The following is a 5,705-nucleotide window of genomic DNA, read 5'->3' as shown; positions in this document are numbered from 1 at the left end:
ATCTCTCTTCCCATTGGTCAAATGAAGATTCAGCACAGATTGTTGATGTATGTGCTAACTAGGATGTTAGTACCTAGATCAGGGAATCATGTTGTAATTCAAAGGCTTGATATCACTCTTCTTTGGGGCCTTTACAAGGAACTGAAGATGAGTTGGGCTTGGATTGCGCTGGCTAACGTGTTAGAGTCAACACAAGGAAAACAAATGCTCCCCTACCCTCAACTAATAACAAAGATTCTGAGACACTTTAAAATTTCAGTTGTCAATGAAGAATATGTCAAAACAAATCTGATTTTTGGGGAATCAACTGTCAACCAAATGCAGTTGAAAAGGATAAATGGTATTTGGACAAGGGCACAACCAAATAGTGAACAACCTGAGCAAGCTGAACCCCAATTTGAGGTTTTAGCCAAGTTGCTGGAATTTATGGAGTCTCAAGCTAGACACAATGCTAAGGTGGAAGCCTCCCTTGTGCGACTCTAGTCAACCCTCAACTCTATTGTTCAGGATGTAGATGCCATCCAAGAACATTTAGGTCTCAAAATGTCCTTTGAGGACATAGCTGACATTGGCACACAAGTGGCCAATCAGGAAGATGAACCTCCTTCCCCCAATCAGCCCAAGATTAGATTTTTTTGTTTAGGCTTTTGTTTTCTTTGACTGTTTTGTAAATTTTTCAGTATATCTCTTATTCTCTCTTGTATTTTCTTTTTGAATTTAATGACAAAGGGGGAGAATGAATTTAACTTGACTTGTGCTTATGACTTGTGCTTGTGCTTGTGCTTGTGATTATGCATGTGCTTATGCTTAATGAATACTGAAAATTAAATCTGAAAATGAAATTAATTATGAATGCTAAAATTCAGGGGGAGTTTAAATAAGAATGAATTTGAAATTGAAATTAATTATGAATGCTATAATTCAGGGGGAGTTTAAATAAGGATTATTATAAAGTTAAAGTCTTATGTTGAAATGTAAACTCAAAGTTAAATTGTATGTTTGTCATTTAATCAAAAAGGGGGAGATTGTAAGATATATGCCTTTGTGATTTTAATGTAACTCCCAAACATACAATGTATATGCATTATCTGATTAATCTAATAGTTTGAGTTGAGAAACATTTGATCATAGAATCAAACACTACACTTGGACAAAACTTGGATCTCAAGCAATCAAGCAAAGATTGATCATATCATACAAGGCTTGAAGATTATGTGTAAATGTGTCTATTGTTCATAGTGTTTATTAGTTAGATTCATCATTATGATTTCACACATCTAATATTTGCCAATTAAAACTGAAATCATAAAATAAGTATGTTAATCAATCAATTGGGAAATCAACTGGGCAATCGATTTTCTGAGTTATAGAACCAATATTTAACTAAGTCAATCGATTGGGAAATTGATTACTTAAAGGCTGATATCAGGCCTATGTTCTATAATCAAAGGAAATCGATTGAACAATCGATTGATATACTTTTCTTAAGGTACAAGATTCCTACTAATCAATTGGTTAATCGATTTTTTGATTCACAGAACAAAGCTTTAACTGAGACAATCAATTGGATAATCCATTACTTAAAAATGTTTAAATCAGACCTATGTTCTGTGATTAAATGAAATCGATTGGATAATCGATTACTTAAAAATGTTTTATCAGACCTATGTTCTGTGATCAAACAAAATCGATTGGATAATCGATTGCATAAAATGAATCAGTTTATCATTTATCAGAGACATACTACATATTCGATTAGCACAACGATTGTAACTAAATAACTGAGTTACAGGAAGAAATCAGTCGATTGGCAAATCGATTTGATTAAATAACTGAGTTATAGGAGGAAATCAGTCGATTGGCAAATCGATTGGATTAAGTATCTGAGTTACAGGGAGACATTAGCCCATTGCCAAATCGATTATGTTAGTAAACATGAATCGACTAAGTAATCAATTGTTTGATCTTACACTTTGAACAAAACAATTATAAATCGATTACTCAATCGACTCTGAGATGAACTGAGTATAAATTTCTGATTTATGCATTTAAAACATGGATTAGCAAATCAATTAGTTCATCTGTTTTCAAGAATTTAAAGAAAAACAAGAAACGCGAAATCGATTGGGAAATCGATTAAGCTGATAATACACATTAATAAATCGATTGGCAAATCGATTTGTCTAAGTTTTTCTGAAACTATATAAAATGAATCAATCACAATTTTCATAATACTAACAGAATACATAGAAAGAACTGAACTTTTCAAATAATAAACTTTGAGATAAATTGTTATAACTCACAAAACTCTATTGGCAAATATTATGTGTGAGATTTTATAGTGATTGAATAAAGAGTTTTTAGCCTTTTTTTTAAAGAATTTATCTTTCTAAAAGAAAGTGTGTAGAAATCCAGTATTGTAACTGGTGGTTATTTTTTAGGGTGTGTGATCATCTAAAGGAGACCTCAATTTGATCTTGCTAGAGCTTGGCGAGTAGCTCTTAGGGATAAATTGGTTTTGTAGAAGATTGATGTTGAGTTGGATGCATAGGCTGGGAATTGCTGGAAAGTCTGTAAACATACTCAAATCATTTCTAATAAAGGTTGGAATCGGTAATTGATTCCAGGACTGGACGTAGACTATCAAACGGATAGTCGAACCAGTATAAAAATCAAAGGTGCACACTTTTCTATCTCTATACTCTTTATTTTGATAATGCATGTGTTCTTGAAACTTAGTTTTGAATAAATTTTTGAATCTTTTACTGTTAAATTGGAATTAATAATAAACAAGTTGGTTTTGATATTAAGTTCATCACTTAGGAAAGAATTAGATAATCTAGTTGAAAATATTGTATAAAACTTCCTAAGGATAGAGGTCATTTACACCAATTTTTAGGTTGGACGTCTTGTCTCGAGTTTAAATCCAGGAGTTAACAATTTTATGCGCAAATACAACTATATGGTGTAAAAGGGTTTGCACTAACACACTGTCCAAAACCATTTTTATTCGGATATCTTAAATAGCACGTCTTTCTGCATGCTGGGAGTAAACATGAATCTTTTGAGATGAGTTCAATACATATTTTTTGTTGTCCATTCGCACCACTAGTCATAACTGTAACAGTTTAAATAAAACCTGATTATTAGAAAAAAAAATAAAATCTTGTTTATTTAACGTAATGAAAACTATCAACACAAATAGGTGCAAAAAAATTTGTTACAAAAATTTTATACCTGAAAAAATAACGGCAAAGACGATGAATAGAAAGAAATGAAATTTAGCCATTTCAAATAGCTACAATATAAATAGCAATATGAATTATTGTTGTTTCTTTACTATATGATATATCATTGTAAAAATAAAATCAAGGCTTTATAGATAAACAACCAACATTATTAATCATCTAATAAAAGAATTCAACTTTAAAGTTTCCTAAAAGTTTGAATACACCCTTTTAATAATATTTAGGATTAAAATAATATATCTAGTAAAAAAATATATTAAGATAAGATATATTTTAATTTAATATATATTTTACTAATTTTAATTGTCTATTTTTATTAGCTATTTTTAACATCTATTTTGTATTAATTTTGTTGATAAATCTTATTATTTGTATCTTGAAATTTCATTTTTGTATTGCTTTAATTAATATACTTTTTCTTTTCTTTGGACATATCTAAACCATAACAGATAAATATTATATGTATTTATTAGTAATTGAATTTATTTATTATTTAAAATCAAATTCATTTTATTTAAATAATTAGAATTATTATTTTATATAATTATGTTGGCTAGGAATTATATGATGACTAGATCTTGGATGATTATATTGTATTATGGGTTGTTGTCTATTTTATTTATATAGTTACTTTAGAAAATTATAAAATATATTGGTTGGATGTTGTTTGTGTTAATTATCATCTTTCTGTTATCTATTGTAATAATAATTTGTCTCGCTTTATTTATTTAAATGATAAAGTTATTAGTTAAACTATTTTACAAATTAGAATTTATAAAAAATATTGGGGTTTTTGTTTTATCTTGGGCCAAAGAACAATAAAGCTAGGAGGTATTGCTGTTACCCCAGCTTTGTTGTTTCATCCATCTTAGTCAACAACAAAAAAGTGTCTTGAAAACCTTTTATTTTATTTTATTGTCCCATAAAAATTTCTCCTCGCAATTTATATCACTTCAATTTATTAAATTATTCCTTTGATAATTTTTTTTTCTTTTGATACTAACCAAAATTGTTGACAAAAATATTATTAGATTTTAACATTAATTAACCACAAAAAAAATCTTGACATTCAAATTATTTCTTTTCTATTATCTTCTCACTTTAACTTTATTCAATTTCGTTCAAAAGTTTCTATGACTAAAAAAAAAAGAGAAAATCAACGAGTAAAAACCATCTGGCTTTCTTCTAACCATTTATCATAGAATCATGACTACGCCTTCATTACAAAAATATTATTAGATTTTAACATTAATTAACCACAAAAAAAATCTTGACATTCAAATTATTTCTTTTCTATTATCTTCTCACTTTAACTTTATTCAATTTCGTTCAAAAGTTCTATAACTAAAAAAAAAAAGAAGAGAAAATCAACGAGTAAAAACCATATGGCTTTCTTCTAACCATTTATCATAGAATCATGACTACGCCTTCATTCAAAATTGGACCGAGATGATTTGATAGTTGGCTCGAAACATACGAGTCTTGGACTCCAAAGGTCAGATATTTTTAGGTTGGACGTCTTGTCTCGAGTTTAAATCCAGGAGTTAACAATTTTGTGCGTTAATTATGGTATAATTTACCATCTCTTTGAAAATAAAATAAAAACCTCTCAAGTTTTGGTTTTAATTGAAATAAAGGATACCAAAATGCTTAATGCACTTTTAAAACATAAATTGTAAATTTGTGAAATTTATTAACTATATTTTGATATGCTTTTACATTAAATATAGAGCAACTATCATATTTTTGTTCTAGGTTTGACAATCATATGCGCAAATACAACTATATGGTGTAAAAGGGTTTGCACTAACACACTGTCCAAAACCATTTTTATTCGGATATTTTAAATAGCACGTCTTTCTGCATGCCGGGAGTAAACATGAATCTTTTGAGATGAGTTCAATACATCTTTTTTGTTGTCCATTTGCACCAATAGTCATAACTGTAACAGTTTAAATAAAACCTGATTATTAGAAAAAAAATAAAATCTTGTTTATTTAACGTAATGAAAACTATCAACACAAATAGGTGCAAAAAAATTTGTTACACAAATTTTATACCTGAAAAAATAACGGCAAAGACGATGAATAGAAAGAAATGAAATTTAGCCATTTCAAATAGCTACAATATAAATAGCAATATGAATTATTGTTGTTTCTTTACTATATGATATATCATTGTAAAAATAAAATCAAGGCTTTATAGATAAACAACCAACATTATTAATCATCTAATAAAAGAAGTCAACTTTAAAGTTTTCTAAAAGTTTGAATACACTCCTTTAATAATATTTATGATTAAAATAATATATCTAGTAAAAAAATATATTAAGATAATATATATTTTACTTTAATATATATTATACTAATTTTAATTGTCTATTTTTATTAGCTATTTTTAACATCTATTTTGTATTAATTTTATTGATAAATCTTATTATTTGTATTTTTTAAAATC

General features: G+C 27.9%; 1 long non-coding RNA gene across 1 annotated transcript; it reads right to left on the bottom strand.

The window, feature by feature from the left end:
* Window positions 1-4,928: 4,928 nt before the first annotated feature.
* On the bottom strand, window positions 4,929-5,408 carry LOC113788228 (uncharacterized). The gene is made up of 2 exons (XR_003474732.2): window positions 5,309-5,408; window positions 4,929-5,190 (listed from the first exon to the last, which is right to left on the bottom strand). It is a non-coding gene; the product is annotated as an uncharacterized lncRNA (long non-coding RNA).
* Between the last annotated feature and the right edge of the window lie 297 nt (window positions 5,409-5,705).

This window comes from Cicer arietinum, chromosome 3 (assembly GCF_000331145.2).
Source record: "Cicer arietinum cultivar CDC Frontier isolate Library 1 chromosome 3, Cicar.CDCFrontier_v2.0, whole genome shotgun sequence".
Classification (NCBI taxonomy): Eukaryota; Viridiplantae; Streptophyta; class Magnoliopsida; order Fabales; family Fabaceae; genus Cicer; species Cicer arietinum.
Note: the sequence above shows the minus strand (reverse complement) of the source record. Positions and strands in the feature narration are given on the sequence as shown.